Source organism: Narcine bancroftii, chromosome 10, assembly GCF_036971445.1.
Source record: "Narcine bancroftii isolate sNarBan1 chromosome 10, sNarBan1.hap1, whole genome shotgun sequence".
In the NCBI taxonomy this organism is placed as follows: Eukaryota; Metazoa; Chordata; class Chondrichthyes; order Torpediniformes; family Narcinidae; genus Narcine; species Narcine bancroftii.
Genome location: NC_091478.1, coordinates 27,848,664 through 27,869,996, shown reverse-complemented (window position 1 = coordinate 27,869,996; position 21,333 = coordinate 27,848,664). Strand labels below are relative to the sequence as shown.

At 45.1% G+C, this 21,333-nt stretch overlaps 1 protein-coding gene across 9 annotated transcripts in view; it reads right to left on the bottom strand.

The window, feature by feature from the left end:
* LOC138744351 (CREB3 regulatory factor-like) overlaps positions 1-21,333 on the bottom strand; it is a 69,431-nt gene that overhangs the window by 34,522 nt on the left and 13,576 nt on the right. The window contains exon 1 of one of the 9 annotated variants that reach the window (XM_069900355.1): positions 20,866-20,944. The exons of 6 other annotated variants lie outside the window; for them this stretch is intronic. The gene's annotated coding sequence lies outside the window, so the exon portion shown is untranslated. Of the gene's footprint in view, positions 1-20,712; positions 20,945-21,333 lie in introns of those variants that run through there. 2 more of the 9 variants (XM_069900356.1, XM_069900354.1) reach the window with 2 other exon arrangements.

The following is a 21,333-nucleotide window of genomic DNA, read 5'->3' as shown; positions in this document are numbered from 1 at the left end:
TCCCTGTCTTGTTAGTGTTAGCAACCATATATTATTTAACACTGAGCAGAACACCAAGGTACAGGGATCAGGAGTGTTATCTGAAGTCCCTGTCTGTGAGTGTGTACACGTGCAGAAGATTGCAGTTGGGGTAAGCAGCCACCGGTACCAGAGTAGTTTGTGTCCAATGTGCCTGCTTTTTTAAAATCGTGTACAGTGTAGAACAAGGGTGGGTCACCAACAGCCCATAGGCCTGATCTGGCCCACAATCTAAATTCATCCGACCCACAACCCAGTGCAAAAGTACCATATGCACGTGGCCCGCCGATACAAGTGCAGGTGTGTGCCATCAACGTCCAACTACATATACGTCCATGGTCCAATAGGGTTATAATGGAGTTCAGTCAGAAATCCCAATCGGAGAATCAAAAACAGGACGCAGCAGACGTAACCAGGCGATGGAAGAACTCTTTGCTGTGATTTCTGAGGATCTAACAAATGAAGAGTTCAGCAAATAGCTGGAGAAGAGGCAAGGGGAAAGGAAACTGCAGAAGGAGAAGAACAGGTGTAGAAGAGGTTCACTGTTAAGGGGTTAGCCATATTCTTTGCAGACCTTAACAGTTGCTGAAGAGATGGACCCAAACACAGAACGCTTTTCACTGAGAGAGAGGGATGCTCATGCGGTGCTTGCTGCAGATAAAGAAATTTAGGAAGAAAAAACAAACTCGGCAAACAGCACCGGACATATTCCTGAAGTAGCCAACTCCTCCCCCAAGAAGAGCCTCAGCCAGGTCCTTCAGACATCAGAGAGACAGTTCATCAATGGAGGTTATTTGAGCAGAAACTCCTCCAGTAGAAGACTACGAGGAAGTTAAGAACAGTGATGTGGATGATCCCAATCCTCTGTCAAAATGCATGGTTCTTTTAAAAAAAATGGTGTCATTTTAATGACTAACTCGTGATTTTTGGTGCACTTCCAAATTTGAAGCTGCCTTCAAATACATTTTTGTAGTTTTTTTGGAAGGACTATAGTTGGTCTTGTTGCTTGAACTTTTCCTGTGCATGGTTTTTTTGATAAATTATCATCAGTTATGTTCATACATTGTATATTACATTCTTCAAGAAGAGACAATCAAAAACTTCAATTACATAATATCTGCGTTTCAGTATTTATTTCATTTATGGTAGCATCAGTGCGGCCTACCGTTCAAACACTGACGCACCATCCGGCCCATGCATGGTATAAGGCTGCCCGTCCCTGGTGTAGAAGATACACTGGTATTGGAGTCCAACCTGTGTCCATTGTGAATGTCTATATAGCTATTAAGCAGTAGAGTAATGAAGTATCATTTGACGTCTTCCCCTGTTTGTCTCCCACATGTTCAATAAAAATAACCTTTGATTGTAACACTTGGACTGGTCTCTCTGAACCCACCAAATATTTTCCAAACACAATAGGGGGTGATGTTCCAGGCTGGGCCTTTCCCTCCTTAAGAAAGGGCTGAGACGCAAGAAGAGACCACAGAAGACAACAGAAACAAGATAGAAGAGGAGGAAAGGGCAACAAAGAAACAACAGATGGCCAACCCAGAGGAAGAAGAAGAGGAAGAGTATGGTGAAATAGAAGAAGAAAAGAGAGGCAAGGTAAAGGATATACTTGCTCTTATTAGAGGATACATGGAATCATTTAAAGAATGGCAAACACAGGAATTTAAGGATTTAAGAAAAAGAATAAACAACACAGAAGAGAAAATAAATAAAATGGAGATGACCTTAACAGAAATGGGAAAGAAAATGGACAAGATGGAAGAGCGGGCAGTAGCAGCAGAAATGGAGGTAGAAGACTTAAAAAAGAAATTGGAGAAATCTAATAAAAAAACTAAAGAGACACAAGAACTACTAGCTCAAAAAATAGATACAATGGAAAACCATAACAGAAGAAATAACATAAAGATAGTGGGCCTTAAGGAAGATGAAGAAGGCAAGAATATGAGGGAGTTTATAAAAGAGTGGATCCCTAAGACCCTAGGATGTCCAGAACTACAACAAGAATTGGAAATAGAAAGGGCACATAGAGTATTGGCCTCTAAACCACAACCACAACAAAAACCAAGATCGATTGTAGTAAAATTCCTAAGATATACTACAAGAGAAAAGGTACTGGAGAAGACAATGGAAAAAGTAAGAGAGGGCAACAAACCACTGGAGTATAAAGGGCAAAAAATCTTCATTTATCCAGATATAAGTTTTGAACTCCTAAAGAAGAGAAAAGAGTTCAATACAGCAAAGGCGATTTTATGGAAGAAAGGGTATAAATTCATACTAAAGCATCCAGCGGTATTGAAAATATTTATTCCAGGACAACAAAACAGACTATTCTCGGATCCAGAAGAAGCACGAAAATTTGCAGAACAATTACAAAAATAGACTGAGGGAGGAAGACGGGTAATGAGAGTTAAGATGATCACAATTGATATGTATGTGGGTAAAGACAAAAATAGACTGAGGGATGAAGACGGGTAATGAGAGTAAAAATGATCACGATTGATATGTATGCGGGTAAAGAGGTATAAGAGTGAATAGAGACAAGGAGCATGCGTGAATGTATCTGTACTTAGAGGAAAATATAGATAGTATAGACAAGAATTAATAAGGGAAGGTAATGGAATAGAGAGAATAAGGAGGGAATTAAAAGAGTGACCTTTGTGACATATGAAAAGTGAAATCTTTTCTGGGGGAGGCGGGGTGGGGGGAAATAGCGGTCACTGCAAAATCAGTTGACGCTTGCGAGTGGATTCGCAAATCCAAATGGAGAGGGGAGATGTGGTTGTCCGACAAGGGATAAAGGACAACTCAGGAGGTGAATGGGAGATTGGGAATAAATAAGATAGAAATAGGAGAATAAGGAAAATGTTGGATGTTGTAGGAATGTTGTCTTATAAAGAGTTGAAAATAAGAAAACAGAAATGGAAAAGGAGGAAAGGTAATGATGGAAAAACGGAAAGAGAAGATAAACAAAATATAAAAGGGCTACGCTGAACTATATGTCTTTAAATATTAATGGAATACATAACCAAATTAAAAGGAATAAACTACCAAATTTAAATGAATAAATGTATTCCATTAGAAAAAATAACATATTGGTTAAGAAATAATATTGAAATATTCGAACAAGTATAGGAGCCTTACATTAAATACAATAGCGAAAACCTACCGGGGACAAACATTACCTAAGTTGATGGAAGGAGAAGGAAAGAAAAGAATGGACTCAGTAGAATTTCTGGTGTAATTTTGTTGAATGACAACATTGTCTGACTGGATTAATGCAACCTAGATTGTATACCTAAAATGGATGAGAGGGGGGGTGGGGGGGTGGTTTGGGAGGAAAGGGGGGGGGGAGAAAAAGTCACTGTATATGTGTGAAAAAGAAATTGTGTATATCATGGCTAATGTGATTTATGGTGTGAAAAATAAAAAAAATTTAAAAAAAAAAAAAAAAAGAAAGGGCTGAGACAGAGAAGGGGAATAGTCAGTGGATGACAGCATTTTTCTCCAGGGTGGGAAAATCTAAAAATGGAGGGCATAGATTTAAGGTGAGAGGACAAGATTTAAAAAGGAACATCTTTTTCACATAGAGGTGATGGGTATATATAATGAGCCCCAGAGGAAGTGATAGAGGAAATGTTTAAAAGGTATTTGGACAGGTTGACAGACAGGGGTTTCGGGCCAAACACAGGCAAATGGGACTACATGGGTTGACTTGGACAAGTTGGGCTGAAGGCCCTGTTCCATGATGCACTGACTATCTGGTCTTGAATGCCCCTCCTGAGATAGGATGATGTGAGGAGGAGGTGTAAATCAACCCTGCGTTTATTAGGCGCAGGATAATCTGTGACACACATTAGGTTATGGTCTGAGAGATGGACCCTGGGTTAATGGACCTAGATTGGTATGACAGGGCCCAGCTGAAAGATTTTCTGGGACATAATCCTGGAATGAAAGGGTTATATGAGGAGGAGTTTGATAACTCTTATCCTGTGCTGAACAGGAATGGTACTAAAGGTACAAAAAACACTTACATCTTACTTCTACACTCAGTTTGTTCTCCTGTTCGTTCCCAACTTATTCAAAGGCCGAAGCCAAATACAACATGGCGGCCACTAAGGACCACTCACGAGAGGTTGGCCACCACTATATTCAGTTGATCCACCTCTGCTTTCCACTATTAAAGTCCAATCAACTCTCACCCCCGCCCCCCTACCCCACGTTATTGACCCCCTTTCAACCCTCTGACATTTATCGATCCCTTAGATAATCCCATCAACATCCAGGGTTAATATCGATCATTTTGGAGACCTCTAGTCTAGGACAAGACAGCATAACTTCAGGATTGAAGGGCGCCTATTTAGAACAGAGGTGTGGAGGGATTTCTTTAGCCCATTGGTTTTTATTTCTGCTCACATACCTCTAAGTAATCCCTGTACCATCAGTGCTCTGTGATTAGTAAGGGATTGCTTAAGGTGGTATGAATGAGTGGGAAATCACTGCTCGAGACCCAATTGTTAATGAAATATTTTGCTTGAGAAAAATTGTCATTGGTCTATTTCCTTTGGGGTTATGAACCCGTCCACATAACAAGTCAATTAGGTACAATTAAAACAGTGGTTTTTAAATTTTTTCTTCCCACTCACATACTACCTTAAGCAATCCCTTACTAATTACAGAGCACCAACGGCAGAGGGAATACTTAAGGTGAAATGAGTGAGTGGAAAGAAAAAGTTTGAAAACCACTGCTTCATCCAGAGGGTGGTGAATCTGTGGGATTTGTTGTCACAGGTGATTGTGAAGACCAGGTCATTGGGTGTATTGATTAGCCAGGGTATTAAAGGAGGGGCAGTGGGAAAATGGATCAGCTTATGATAAAATGGTGGGGTGGACTCAATAGGCTGAATGGCCTATTTCTGCTCCTATGTCTTCATGTAATTTATCTAAAATATCCTCTCTGTATGGAGGTCAAATAAACTTGGTAAATATTCAAAATTAACACTGAATTGTATGCTCAAAATTAACCTGAAGATTCAAATGCTTCTCTCGAGATATCCATCCACAAATGTGGCATTCTGTTCTGTCAGCAAAGCAGGGTCAAAGTAGAAAGGGTTACTGCCAACCAAGCTCTGCCCTAGTAAAACCCTGGTTAGTACATGTATCAGTGTCATCTCTAGCCCACATTCAAGGCCTCTGGTTCAAAGTTCTTAGATTAAGCAATGGATCAAAAAAGTTAATGGCTGTAATAAAAAGTACTCGAGTCACATGCTCCAGATGCTGTGCGTATGTGTAGACAACATTCGCCTCCCTCTGGGCTTGCGTGAGCTGGTTGTGTGGCTTGGCCTTGCTGCTGGGTAAACATAAATAATCTCTGGGCCATTCACCACAGGCTTGATCAGCTCTGTGACCTCCGGGGGCTGCTAGGAGCAGCCAGCTGCATGGAGGTGAGATCCTGCAAAGCCCCTCACAGGGCCCATGATTACACCCAGCGCCGGTTCACTCTCCGCTGAAGCATACTTGGTGGGGGCTGCATCACTGTGCTTGTTCCTTGTATTCTTTGCCCTTCCAGTGGGGTTAGAAAAACACGCTGTAAAACCTGTCGAACACTGCAGCACTTATCACAAGGTGGAGGTCAGAGGCAAGGTGTGGGGCGGCCAGCGGCGGAGCGTGCCCGCGAGGGGCGTGGCGGCCAGCGGCGGAGCGTGCCCGCGAGGGGCGTGGCGGCCAGCGGCGGAGCGTGCCCGCGAGGGGCGTGGCGGCCAGCGGCGGAGCGTGCCCGCGAGGGGCGTGGCGGCCAGCGGCGGAGCGTGCCCGCGAGGGGCGTGGCGGCCAGCGGCGGAGCGTGCCCGCGAGGGGCGTGGCGGCCAGCGGCGGAGCGTGCCCGCGAGGGGCGTGGCGGCCAGCGGCGGAGCGTGCCCGCGAGGGGCGTGGCGGCCAGCGGCGGAGCGTGCCCGCGAGGGGCGTGGCGGCCAGCGGCGGAGCGTGCCCGCGAGGGGCGTGGCGGCCAGCGGCGGAGCGTGCCCGCGAGGGGCGTGGCGGCCAGCGGCGGAGCGTGCCCGCGAGGGGCGTGGCGGCCAGCGGCGGAGCGTGCCCGCGAGGGGCGTGGCGGCCAGCGGCGGAGCGTGCCCGCGAGGGGCGTGGCGGCCAGCGGCGGAGCGTGCCCGCGAGGGGCGTGGCGGCCAGCGGCGGAGCGTGCCCGCGAGGGGCGTGGCGGCCAGCGGCGGAGCGTGCCCGCGAGGGGCGTGGAGGCCAGCGGCGGAGCGTGCCCGCGAGGGGCGTGGAGGCCAGCGGCGGAGCGTGCCCGCGAGGGGCGTGGAGGCCAGCGGCGGAGCGTGCCCGCGAGGGGCGTGGAGGCCAGCGAGGAGCGTGCCCGCGAGGGGCGTGGAGGCCAGCGACAGTGGCTATGCTTCATGAGGAGTTTCAGGAGATTTGGTATGTTACCAAGGACTCTTGCAAATTTCTACAGGTGTACTGTGGAGAGCGTTCTGACTGGTTGCATCTCTGTCTGGTATAGAGATGCCGATGCACAGGACAGGAAAAGGCTGTGAACTCAGCCTGGACAACATGGGCATTAGCCCTCACTCCATCGAGGATATCTACAAGAGGCGGTGTCTCAAGAAAGCAGTCTCTATTCTCAAGGACCCTCTCCACCCAGTCCATTTCCTATTCACTCTGCTACCATCAGGTAGGAGATACAGGAGCCTGAAGACAAACACCCAATGGTACAGAAACAGCTTCTTCCCCTCGACCATCAGGTTTCTGAACAATGGACAACAGACACTACTTCACTTTCTCTTCTTCTGCACTAATTATTTATTTTAAAATGTAATTTATAGCAATATTTTCCCCTTTAACTCTGCTGCAAAACCAAAAATTTTGTGACGTTCATGGCAATAAATCCTGATTCTCTGTAGCAGAGTTTCTTTGCTGCACTTGCATGTGGGTGGCCTTGCTAAAATGCACACAATTCAACCCTTTTCTCTGTAGCTCAGTACACAGGACAAAAACTGAATTGGTGATGAGAATGGCCACCTAATCTGTGAATGGGTTAACCCCTAATCTGTGAATGGGTTAACCCCTAATCTGTGAATGGGTTAACCCCTAATCTGTGAATGGGTTAACCCCTAATCTGTGAATGGGTTAAGCAAACATCTCCTCTCCATCCAATGGGCTTCTCCCTCAGTTACTGCTGTCCCAGAGGAAGCCCCAGTTTACTGCCCCTCTCTGGGTCAGCACAGGGGCACAGAGTCGAGCTAATGCCTTGCAGCTCCAATGATCTAGTTTCAATCCTGACTCAGATGCTGTCTGTGTGGAGTTTGCAACACTCTTCCTGTGACAATGTAGGCTTCCTCTGGAGCTTTAGATTCTTACCAACCTGCGCATCTTTGGGAAGTGGGAAGTCAATTAGTTACTGCGAATTACCCTGAGTGGGGGGAATGGGGGTGGAAGCGGAAGTCTAGGGAGAGTTGATGGGAAATGTGCGGAGAGTTCATGAGATGAGTTTGTGGTGATTGATGATTGGCACAGAGTTGGTTCGTGCACTCACTTTTATCAGGTCGCCCTTCCTTGGTCCAAAGTAAACAGGTCCAATTCCTCTCCATAATGAGAGTGAGTTTATTGTCAGACACATTGTACAATGTACAGATGCACCAAAATCCTAACTTTCTACAGCTGAAATAGTATTTCATGGGGAAAAAACCCAGTCAACATTAAGTTAAAAAAAAATTAAATAACAGAAATGATAGGTAGATATTAAATATTCTATAACTATTGTCCCTTTGTGGTGACAGATCAGTCCCTGATCAACAGACGGTTAAAGTCCTCCAATCCAGGCAACATGCTGGTGACTCTCTCCAGAACAATCATGTCAGTACCAAGGTTAGGTGACCAGAACTGCACACAATATGACCAGTAAGGCACAACCACCCCAAGCTTCTTTCCAACTGTTACCAGTCTCTTGAACCTCTCCTTACTACCCTCAACGCCTGCCCCTGTGCTGGGCGTGTACCACGAGGGTTTGCAGATTCTGGAGGAAGCAACGGTCTGGTACAGGGCATCAGAAATGGGGAGGACATCCTCCTGTTGTGAAGGAGAAGCCGAGGAGAGGACCCTTCAGGAAGATGACTGCAGCTGAAGGACCCACACAGGCTGCGGGCGACTTGCAGTTGAAAGACTCACACGGTCTGTGGGAGACTGGATCATGGGAACCAAGCACCGGAATCAGGATTCGAGAGGGTATTGAGGGTAAGGGCTCCCAAATGGCCTCAGGTGCTGAGGACTTCCTGATCGTGTCGAAGGTTTGGAGCTTGGGTTGGCGATGGATCAAACAGGAGTCTGCAGGAGCACTGGAGGCTAATTCATGGACCCCAGTGACTCTGAAGGGACTCTCTTTTGCTTCACTTCCTCCTGTTGTTAGGGGCGCCGGACAATGCTCATGGAAATTCTTTGTCGGCCTTTTGTCAGGCAAAAGAAAATTTTGCGTATATTACATTTTTTGTGTCATTACATGGCAATAACCAGGAACATTGAACCATTACTCCAGCACCACAGACACCTGCCTGCACTCTTCAAACACCACTTTTTAAAAAAATTTCATGCACTGTGGTACAGTACAAATCCGATTATCTAAAATCAATTTCTCCAAAATCCTCATTTATCCAAATTTTGCCGGGGACCTCGAGCTCGCGGTGCTGTCAGCAGCAGACCTCAAGTTCCCAAGCAGGAGCAGAACTCTTGGGCTCCCAGCTTGAGCGAGGACTCGGTGGGAAGGTGTCAGTGATTGGCAGTGGACAGCATTTTTTTTTGGTGAGAATTAAACATTATTTTAATGCTTAAAAAGCCTTCCCTTGTTACTATTCAAACACTGTTACAAGTGATTTGCTGTTGCTACTGGGCTGATTTTTTTTAAAAAAAGACTAATTCTCCGAAGAAGCCCATTTATCCAAAATGGCCCCGAGCCCCACCATTTCAGATAATCAGAGTTTTACTGTAACTGTGAATATTTATTACCTATTTGTATTTGCATTTATTACCTCTTTTCAATTTCATGTATACAGTGGTAATTGTTTTTATTTCCCACAAAGAACCTGTTTGGCTGCAGCAAGAATTTGACACTTATGTACATTGTACAATGTATACAACACAAGGTCATCATCAACATTCTGACTCTTCCGTGACCAAAGGAGGCAACCGCACCATACGCCTTCTTCACCACCCTACCTGGCAAATACCATCTTAGACCCCCTAGGCCTTGCTCTTCTTTTACATTCCTTGGTGTCCTACCACTAACTGTAGATCTGAAAGCCCAATTGACTTTTGAGTTTAAAATTCAAGTGGCGGTGAATGCAGCTCAGAACATCACAAAAACTTCCCTCCCCTCCATGGACTCCGTCTACATCTCTTGCTTCCTGGGAAAGGCAGCCGACACACTGAAGGACCCGTCACACCCCGGGGATAAGGCTCAAGAGTGTGAAAATACGGCCCAACAAACTTGAAGACAGTTTCTTCTCTGCAGCCATCAGGCTCCTGAATGAACCCCAAACGGTGCTAATTGATCTTCATTTTAATTGTAACCCCACAGGCTGTAAATCATTCTCTTTACATGGTTGTAAAAATGTTAGAGATTACATTCGCAGAAGAACCCTTCTCACGATACTGAGTATTTTGTAACAAATAAATAAATAAATAAGCAGAATTGGCCTACAAAATAAGAACAGAGCACAGACTGCATTCAGAAACCAAGAGAGCAGTTTTGGAAGCACAAATGTTTTAGACCTTTAATTGTGTTATTGCTTTCAATTTGATTATTTAGCACAATCAAATGAGTTTTAAAAAATTGAAAGCAACATCATTTTAAAGAACCATAGAACATTACAGCATAGAAAATGGACTTCGGCCCTTCTAGTGTGGAAAACTATTCTGCCTAGTCCCACTGGCCTGCACCCAGACCCTATCCCTCCATACCTCTCCCTTCCATGTACCTGTCCAAATTCTTCTTAAATGTTAAAATTGAGCCCGCATTCACCACTTCAGCTGAAAGCTCATTCCACATCCCCACCACTCTCTGTGTGAAGAAGTCCCCCCTTAACCCATGTCCTTTGGTTGGTATCTCACCTACCCTCAGTGAAAAGAGCCTATCTACATTTAAATCTGTCTATTGCCCTCATAATTACCTCTATCAAATCTCCCCTCATTCTTCTGAACTCCAGGGAATAAAGTCCTTAGCTGTTTAACTCGGTCCCAGCAACATCCTAGTAAATCTTTTCTGCACACTTTCAATTTTATTGATATCTTTCCATAGTTAGGTGACCATAACTGCACACAATCCTCCAAATTTGGCCTCACCAATGTCTTGTACAACATTACCAGTTCCTATACTCAATGCTTTGATTTATGAAGCCCAATATGCCAAAACTCTCTTTACAACCCTATCCACCTGTGATGTCACTTTCAGGGAATTATATATCTGTATTCCCAGATCCCTCTGTTCTACCACACTCCTCAGTGCCCCACCATTCACTGTTTATGTCCTATCTTGGTTTGTCCTTCAGTCTCTGCAGTTGAATTGAATCAAGGGACAGACTGAAGGAGTGCTAGCCTCCCACCTCCAGAGACCCAGGTTCAATGCTGACCTCTGGTGTGGTTTGTGCATTCTCCCTCAGAGCATCCAGAGGGTCCTCAATTGCCTCCCACATCCCAGAGAGGAGCTGGTGGGTTAATTTGCTGCTGCAAACGACACCAACTACAGCCGAATGGCAAAAGTATCAAAAGTGAGGTTGACGGACACACAAGACAGGCACAGAACCAAGAGAGTGGGATGAACAGGACTGCTCCCTAGGACCTGGAATGAACTCGATGGGTCAGTATCTCCTTCTGCATTGCTGCAAGAAAATGGGGAGGGGGTAGGGAGCCATCTACAGCAGAACCTCAGTGGGAGGTGGAATTGATCTGGTGACGTAGGACCAACTTTACAGAGATGAAATTGGAGGTTCATTTCCATAGCACCTTTGGACAATCAAGGGCATCCCACAGTACTTTATGGTCAATCAACTTGTTGTGAAGCTCAGTCAATGTTTTTGGTTAGAAGCGCAGCAGCCAAGATGTGCAGATGGTGGAGGCTGGTTCAATAGGGACATTCAAAAGACTTCTCGATAGGCACATGGATGTAAGAAAAATAGAGGGTTATGGGTGTGAGGTTGGGCAAAATTAGAATGTTGTGGAAGTTTAGCCCCTCCATGGTCAGCACAACATTGTGGGCTGAAAAGCCTGTACTGCACTGGAATGTTCTTCACCTGGAAGGGATGCAACAGATGCTCAAAACAGCCAAAACCACAGATCTATGAGTATTTCCTGCAACTTACGCTAATCCTGGTCCAGATCTGGGTCCAACTCTCATATTGGCAAATCCAAGATCACCACAGGGTAGGACAGATTGCAGTGGGGGTGGAGCTAGCCAAGCTGATCCCACCATGCGTTAACAGCAGCTATACATAGCTCAGTGTGCATCTGCGTGGAGTGGGCCAGAGCCACTCCAAGAGCAGAACCAAAGGACACCTGATCAAATCACACTCAGAACACCACAGCGAGAGAGCGAGAGACCCAAGGCAATCCAGAGAATGAGGCAGGGCACCAGATCAACAGGCAGGAGGGAGAACTGGTCCTCCCAGGAGCTAAGCCTGCGTCAAGCAGAGAAAACATCTAGAGCCCTACACCCTTCAGATCCAGGAACGCTGGGTGTTAAGAGGGAAAGGCTTCACTCTCGATCAGCGGCAAAGCAGCTCTGGAACACGGACGAGTCGGGAATGGGTTAATTGACCAGTGGCCAAGCTCAGTCAGTCAGGAACGGTGCCAGACACCAACTCAGCAGCCAGTGACTCATTATTCTGCCAGCTCCGCTCAGTATTCCTCTGTCTGGACCAGGCTTCGCCCTTGAGGCTGTTCAGCCCTACTAACCAATGCTTGGCATTTCTGATCCACCACCTTCTCCATTTCCCCCCTCCTGATAACTCAGCTTCCCCGAAACCATCTCTGCTGCTGCCCTCAATCCTTGCTCACGGATCAAGCTCCCTGTTCTCGACATTCCTTGGACAGGGAAGATTCTCCAAAACTGGGAGAGTCTCAGACAAGAGGATTGAAGGGTATCTGCTTAGAGCAGAGAAATTTCTTTAGCCAGAGGGTGGTAAATCTATGAAATTTGTTGCCAGAGGTGGTCGTGGATGCCAGGTTTTTGGGTGTATTTAAGGCAGAGATTGATAGGTTCTTGATTAGCCACTGCATCAAAGGTTATGGAGAGAAGGCCGGGCAGGGGGAAAATACATCAGCTCATAATTAAATGGCAGGGAAGACTGGATGGGCTGAATGGCCTATTTCTGCTCCTATGTCTTTTTTTTAAATTTTTTATTTTTCACACCATAAATCACATTAGCCATGATATACACTATTTCTTTTTCACACATATACAGTGACTTTTTCTCCCCCCCCTCCCTCCTCCCAAGCCACCCCCGCACCCCCCCCCTCATCCATTTTAGGTATACAATCTAGGTTGCATTAAGCCAGTCAGACAATGTTGTCATTCAACAAAAATACACCAGAAATTCTACTGAGTCCATTCTTTTCTTTCCTTCTCCTTCCATCAACTTAGGTAATGTTTGTCCCCGGTAGGTTTTCGCTATTGTATTTAATGTAAGGCTCCCATACTTGTTCGAATATTTCAATATTATTTCTTAACCTATATGTTATTTTTTCCAATGGAATCCATTTATTCATTTAAATTTAGTAGTTTCTTCCTTTTAATTTGGTTATGTATTCCATTAATATTTAAAGTCATATAGTTCAGCGTAGCCCTTTTATATTTTGTTTATCTTCTCTTTCCGTTTTTCCATCATTACCTTTCCTCCTTTTCCATTTCTGTTTTCTTATTTTCAACTCTTTATAAGACAACATTCCTACAACATCCAACATTTTCCTTATTCTCCTATTTCTATCTTATTTATCCCCAATCTTCCCTTCCCCTCCTGAGTTGTCCTTTATCCCTTGTCGGACAACCACATCTCCCCTCTCCATTTGGATTTGCGAATCCACTCGCAAGCGTCAACTGATTTTGCAGTGACCGCTATTTCCCCCCACCCCGCCCCCCCCAGAAAAGATTTCACTTTTCATATGTCACAAAGGTCACTCTTTTAATTCCCTCCTTATTCTCTCTATTCCATTACCTTCCCTTATTAATTCTTGTCTATACTATCTATATTTTCCTCTAAGTACAGATACATTCACGTATGCACATTGTCTCTATTCACTCTTATACCTCTTTACCCGCATACATATCAATCGTGATAATTTTTACTCTCATTACCCGTCTTCATCCCTCAGTCTATTTTTGTCTTTACCCACATACATATCAATCGTGATCATTTTTACTCTCATTACCCGTCTTCCTCCCTCAGTCTATTTTTGTAATTGTTCTGCAAATTTTCGTGCTTCTTCTGGATCCGAGAATAGTCTGTTTTGTTGTCCTGGAATAAATATTTTCAATACCGCTGGATGCTTTAGTATAAATTTATACCCTTTCTTCCATAAAATCGCCTTTGCTGTATTGAACTCTTTTCTCTTCTTTAGGAGTTCAAAACTTATATCTGGATAAATAAAGATTTTTTGCCCTTTATACTCCAGTGGTTTGTTGCCCTCTCTTACTTTTTCCATTGTCTTCTCCAGTACCTTTTCTCTTGTAGTATATCTTAGGAATTTTACTACAATAGATCTTGGTTTTTGTTGTGGTTGTGGTTTAGAGGCCAATACTCTATGTGCCCTTTCTATTTCCATTTCTTGCTGTAGTTCTGGACATCCTAGGGTCTTAGGGATCCAATCTTTTATAAACTCCTTCATATTCTTGCCTTCTTCATCTTCCTTAAGGCCCACTATCTTTATGTTATTTCTTCTGTTATAATTTTCCATTGTATCTATTTTTTTGAGCTAGTAGTTCTTGTGTCTCTTTAGTTTTTTTTATTAGATTCCTCCAATTTCTTTTTTAAGTCTTCTACCTCCATTTCTGCGGCTACTGCCCGCTCTTCCATCTTGTCCATTTTCTTTCCCATTTCTGTTAAGGTCATCTCTATTTTATTCATTTTCTCTTCTGTGTTGTTTATTCTTTTTCTTAAATCATTAAATTCCTGTGTTTGCCATTCTTTAAATGACTCCATGTATCCTTTAATAAGAGAAAGTACCTTCTTTATCTTGCCTTTCTTTTCTTCTTCTATTTCACTGTACTCTTCCTCTTCTTCTTCCTCTGGGTTGGCCATCTGTTGTTTCTTTGTTGCCCTTTCCTTCTCTTCTTTCTTGTTTCTATTGTCTTTTGTGGTCTCTTCTTGCTGCAGGTGTTCTGCAGCTGTCGTTGCCGGCTGTGGAGATCGACTCCCCATCTGGTCCCCCCTCCCGTCGGTGTGTTTTTTTTCATGCGCGGTTGTGCACTTTTACTCGGCTCAGCGAGCCATTTTTGTAGTCCATTATTTACCGACCTGAGGGAGCGGGTTTCTCTCTCCGCAGCGGGCCTCTTCGGACAGGTAAGGCCTTCACCTTTTTCCTCCTTTGTCTTCTCTTCCTCTCTTCTTACCGTTGCTTTCGATTTTTCTTTTTTTGTCGCCATCTTCTTTCCACCTTTATACTCACTTTTCTGTAACTTTTATTTCCGTGCCTTTGTGTTTTCCTTTGTTTTTCCCGACTTTTCTGGAGAGGGCTGGAGTTCACCGTCCGGCCACTACTCCATCACGTGACTCCCTCCTTTCTGCTCCTATGTCTTATGGTCTTAAAACCTCAACTGGATTGAGTATTGCTGAACTGAAACTGATGGCCTCTAGTTTCTGGCTCCTCTTTCTTTCAAACTGCGACCAAATTGGGTGCAGTCAGTTGGTGGCTTTTTTTCTCCTCTTGGTGACCATCCCTAACCCAGCCTCTTCCTACTATTCCCAGACCATTTACCGTGTACCCACCCCTCCCCAAAGAATCTTCTCACAACCATGTGTAAACCAGAAGGTATCTCATCATTTTCCCTAACCTCACCCAAGAACCCCTATCACATGAGCGGATCACAGAGGGAATAGTCTAGAGACTGGACCGGAGGTCAGATAGAACATCAAGGACCTTCGCCAGGATGTTAGTGGGAGTGGAGGGGTCAAGTTATTGGGAGGGGCTGGATAGGCTGGGTCATTAATGGAGTAAAGGAGGGGGACCTAAAAGGTTTATAGGCATGGATGACGTAAATGTTCACATCTTTTTCCCTGGGGTAGGTGATTATAGATTAAGGACTTTGTTTTAATTCAATGGGGTGGGGTGGGGAAGAGAGATTCAAGAGGGACCTAAGGGGAAATTTTCACCACTCAGAGGGTGGTCTAAATCTGGAACAAGCTGTCAGTGGAAGCTGTAGAAACAGGTACAATTACACATTCAGAAGACATTTGGACAGATTTATGGATAGGAAGGGCTTGGAAGGATACAGACAAATGTAAGCAAATGGGTCTAGCCCAGAGCGACATCTTGGTTGGCAAGGACCAGTTGGGCTGAAGGGCCTGTTCCCTATGACTATACCTCTTGGCAGCTGTCAGATCTATTCTGGTCACCGAGGCTGTCACGTGACCAATCAGCATGCAGGAGAGCGGAGGGAGGAAAGGAAAGGGAACATGGGGAAGAGGAGGCACAGAAATCCACAGTGTGCAGAAACCTGCTTTGATTCAACTTCTGCCTCATCCCTCGCTCAGCTTACAGACACTAAATGATCAGAGTCAGTTCTGTGCGCTCCTCTCCCACGTGGGAGGTTGAGACCCATGCCAGAGACCCCAACACCCAAATCCAGGTTCTCACATGGATCCATCAGCGTAGAGCTGAGTGAGTGCACCAGGGTCAACGGCCCCCATTTCCAGATGAAACATTAACTCCAGACCCCATTCTGTTCTCATCTGGAAGGGGATCCTCACTGATGTCCAGGCCAAACACTTACTCCCTCTAAATCAGTGAGTTTCAAACTTTTTCTTTCCATTCACATACTATTTTAAGTAATCCTTTACTAATCACAGAGCACCTCTGGCGTAGAGATTACTTAAGGTGGTATGCGAGTGGAAAGAAAAAGGTTGAAACCCTGTTGCAAATGATTGAGTCACAGGCACTCTACTGGCTGTGGGATCTTCCCACGAACAAAGTCTGGCTGCCATGTTCCCTGAATCACAACAGTGACTACTCTTCGAAGAACGGCTAATCCCTCCTTCAATCCTGAAAAGATATTTTGACAGATACGTGGTCAGGAATGATGTAGAATACTGGTTCTCAACCTTTTTCTTTCCACTCACATACCAACTTAAGAAATCCCTTACTAATCACAGAGCACCGATGGCATAGGGATTACTTAAAGTGGTGTAAGAGATAAGAAAAAATGTTGAGAACCACTGATGTAGAAGAATGTGGACCAAATGTATCAGAGGGGACTAGCCCAGAATGCCTATTTGGTCAGCATGAACAAGTTGGGACAAAGGGCCTCTTGCAAGCTGTGCAGTTCCAAAAGCATCACTGAGCTGCATTTAAACCAGTCCAATAGCATTACTGGGACTTGCTGGGTTAGCTCAAGAACCCAAGAAATGGCACCGATAATCCTGCTCCACCATTTAATACCAGGGCAGCTCGTCTGATCTGCACCTACATTCCAGTCCACTGCCTCCTCCAAACCCACGTTTAGTCTAAGCAGTGCTTGGATATATTCAGTGACTCTGACACAGGTCCGCAGGAAGAGAATTCCAAAGTGTCATCACAGAAGAACTTGAGGCTCATCTTCACCTTTAGTGGACTATCCCTTAGTCTAATGAGTTTTACGCAATAAACCCACTTTGATGTCTTCAAGCATTTGGTCAAAATCTCTGGAGTGAACTGCATCACATACAAGATTCCTTAAAAAAAATGAATATTTTGGGAAGCTTGGTTAGCACATCACCATTACAGCGCCAGTTATCGGGTCTGGGATTTGAATCCCGCGCTGTATGCAAGAAGTTTGTATGTTCTCCTCATGACTGTGTGGGTTTTCCCCAAGGGGGGAGGGTGTTCTGCTTTCCTCCCACCATTCAAAACATACCAGGGGTTGTAGGTTGATTGGGTGGCACGGGCTCATGGGAACTTCCTAATTTTTGATCATTAACCAAAGGTAATATCCCAATTTGTCTCTGCCAAATGTTACTTCTCACTGGCAATTTTGAGCTATAAATATGTATATTTTCTCATAGCAAGGAGGCCATTTCTGCCCTTCAGGTCTATGCCAGCCCATTACCTCACCAATTAGCTCTCTAACTTTTTCTCCCCACATTCCCATCAACTCTCCATTGAACCTACTCCTTGCTAATATACTAGGGTGATTTACAGCAGCCAATTCACCCTCTGACCTGCATGCCATTGGAACCTGGGAATAGAATCATAGAACATTACAGCACAGAAAACAGGCCCTTCAGCCCTTCTAGTCTGTGCCAAACTATTATTCTGCCTAGTCCCACTGACCTGCACCCAGTCCACATCCCTCCCATCTATGTACCTGTCCAAATTTTTCTTAAATGTTAAAATTGAGCCTGCATTCGCCACTTCAGCTGGCAGCTCGTTTCATACTCCCACCACTGTTTAGTCCCATTCACACTGGCAGTTTAACCCAGTAATTAACCACCAATCTACCAGTTAACGTGCCAGTGTGAACGCTTGTGAATCGGCATGAGGGTGTCAGATTGCCCCAAGAGATTAACCTTCTAGGGAGGGTGTATCATCGCCAATTCGTTTTGAATCGGCGTACCGGTTATCCCAGTATGAAAGGGACAGGGGGTATGCAGGACATCACCGCTGGAGGTTAGGCACCCCGTTGATCTAGGATGCTGAGTGGTGAGGGTGAAAGGGCGCAGAGAACTGGTTAACATTGGTCCAGTGTGAACGGCAAAAACAGAACCACCAATTTACCGGTTAGCCAATGTGAAAAGGGCTTCTGTGTGAAGAAGTTCCCCCTAAACTTTTCCCCTTTCAGCCTTAACCCATGTCCTCTGGTTTGTATCTCACCTACCTTCAGTGGAAAAAGCCTACCAACATTTACTCTGTCTATCCCCCTCACAATTTTAAATATCTCGATCATATCTCTCCTCATTCTCCTGAGCACTGGGGTAGGGAAAGACATACAAATGCCACACAGGCAGAGCTGGAGGCTGGGACCAACCCCAGGTTGCTGAAGAAGGCCCTTTTATTTGCCTTCCAAATCACAACTCCAACATTAATCATTCCCCATTATTCTCAATCTTCCCACTAGTTCTCTTATTTCGGAGAACCCACAGATACACAGAATTATGAGGGGGATCATGGGGTAAATGCAAGCAGGCTTTTTTCACTGATTCAGATTCATTGTGAGAGTACGTACATGACATCACATACAACACGGAGATTCTTTTTCTGCCGGCAAAGCAGAATTACCACTTAATGGCAGTGCAAAAATAAAACTGTACACAGCGATAACATGTAAATAAATAAAGAATTGTAAACAAACTGATTGCGATATAGAGAGAATTTTTAAAAAAATCAATAAGAGTGCACAAATAGGAGTCCTTAAATGAGTCCCAGATTGAGGTTGGATGAGACAAGAACTAGAGGCCATGGGTTAAGGGTGAAAGGGGAACATTAGGGGGAACTTCTTCCCTCAGCTGCCAGCTGAATGCCATCTTGATTTAAGAGAAGATTGGAAAGGACCATGAATGGGAGAGGTATGGTTGGTTCAGGTACTGGGTGATTGGACTAGGTGAAATAAATGGTTCAGCATGGTCTAGAAGGGCAGAAAGGCCTGACACCGTGCTATAGTGTTTTATGGTTCCATTTCAAATAGATGATACCTTAACAATCCAGCTAACATGAAAACAAATCTCCACTGGATGGGTCATCAGAAGACTAAGGTTATGGGGAGAAGGCAGGAGAGTGGGAGAATGGATCAGCTCATGATGAATGGCAGAACAGACTTGATGGGCTGAACAGCCTCCTCTGCTCCTATAATTTTATACATTCAGCATGCCACCCATGTCCCTCAACAACTTCCACACAGGCACCATCGAAAGCAGACTTGCTGGGTGCATCACAGGGTGGGACAGGAATTGCTTTGCTCAAGGACAAAAGCAGCTGCAGAAGGTGGTGAACGCAGCTCAGAGCGTCACACAAGCCTCCCTCCCCTCCTCGGGCTGCATCTACATTTCCGTCTTTGGGTGAACTTGGAGAGGGTTAGAAAATCGCGAGGGGCATGTATAAAGTGAATAGTCACTGTCAGATTGAAGAGGCAACTGAGGGGCAAGCTTTTCGCCCAGAGATTGGTCCACACCTTCAAGGAGCTGCCAGGGGATGTGGGATTAATATTGACATTTGATTGGACGGATATATGGGGAGGAAGGGCAGAGCAGGATATGGATCAAATGCAGGCAAATGGGACTAGCCCTGAATGCCAACGTGGTCAGCATGGATGAGTTGGTCCGAAGGGTCTGTTCTGTGCTACATGATTTTAGAAATACCCTTTCTCAAATCTTAGCAGAAATCATTCCTGTGTTGTGTTTTTAACATAATGTTAACATTTTCATATATGAGACTTAGGGCTGAGGGACCCGCACAGGCTGCTGGAGACTGCCTCATGGGAACCAAGTATTGGAGCCAGGATTCGAGAGGGTGCTGAGCGCAAGAAGGGCTCTTGACGGGCCTCGGGTGCCAAAGGCTTCCTGATTGTGTTTGAAGGTTGGATCTGGAGTTCAGGTTGCCGATGGATTCGACAGGAGTCTGTGCGGCTGCGGGAGCGCTGGAGGTGAATCCACGGACACTCAGTGACTCTGAAGGGTCTCTCTTTTACTTCCCTTTCTCTCGTGCTGTAAGGGCCACCATGCGACACTAATAGTGAATCTTTGTCTGCCTTAGGGCAGGCAGAAGGAAATGAATCTTGAATATAAACAATTCATGGGGGGAACTTCTCACTCACACAACAGATAATTCCCCAACCCCCCCAAAAAAGGGAATTCCCAGTGCTTAGGAAAGCCCTTGGCAATCCTTGCATCAGTCATGCCCAAAGCACTGTTGAAATGCAAGTATACAATCCAATCTTCACACAGCAAGATCCCACAACAGAAGGGTTAAGAGTGTGAAAGCATGCACCACAAAAGGCTTAAAGACAGTTTCTCCCCACAGCCATCAGGCTCCTGAATGAACCCCTCAACAGTGCTTTTACGCTGCCCTTGCTTGGTACTGATCAATCTTCCTTTTCATTGTAACCCTTCACTTTGTAAATTATACTCTTTACACGGCTGTAAGAACATTAGAGTTAACATGTTAGACTGCTCGCGGAAGAACCCTTCTCACGGTACCAAGGGGTTTTGTGCCAATTAAACTAATGAGCCACATTCTCTGATTTTCTTTATTTAAGGGATGGGTATTGAACCCAGGATTTTGGGAAGAAGCCTCTTGAACTTGTTGCCATTCTCCCAAGAGTTGGCTGGTTTTAACACCTCATCCAATATTCTGCATGCCACCCCATCAACTCTTTTGGTTTTTAAATCCAGAGTGCACCATGCTAACCCTGAGGCAGCTACCTCCCAGCACCTCAGCAGAACACAAACACCTCCTGTGCCCCACTTGGACCCAACAACACCTCTCTCAGAGGGTATTCTTGCTCACCATTTTCAAAATCAGAACTCCAAGGCCTCACTCGATGAGAAGGCCCCTCCCTACCTTTCAAACCACAGAAGGCATTTGTGTTGGAGTTGGAAGAGGCAGCGTGGATCTTGTATTCAGAGACCTGGGTAACTGAAGGCAGCCCAATGTCCTCACCTGCTTTAGTTAGGCCCACTTTTACAAAAAAACATCCACAGACCTTGGTCTCTCTTGCCTGAACATATGCCCTTGATTGAAGACCTTGGATTGAATAACCCCTTGCTCGTTTTACTTAACAAGGGACACATGCCATGACACACAATGGCTCCAAATGTCTGCCTTCATCCACTCCCCAAGGTCCTAGTGCCCAGAAACCCAATCAAATCATACCTGTTATTTAGGTTCAATTCAAGGCAAAGCAGCACAGCAAAGTTGCATTTGTGTAGCACCCAAGTCACCACAAGGTGCTACCTGGCCAATATATTTTTAATTCAATCATTTATTAAGACATACACAAGCCCTAGCTCACCCAGATACAGTTACAGAACCTCCTGATCTTTGGTTGTTTGAATATTGACAGCCAAAGAACTCCTTAAACATGGCATTTGCATTGGATAATCTCACACAAGACTCAGGAGAATAAAT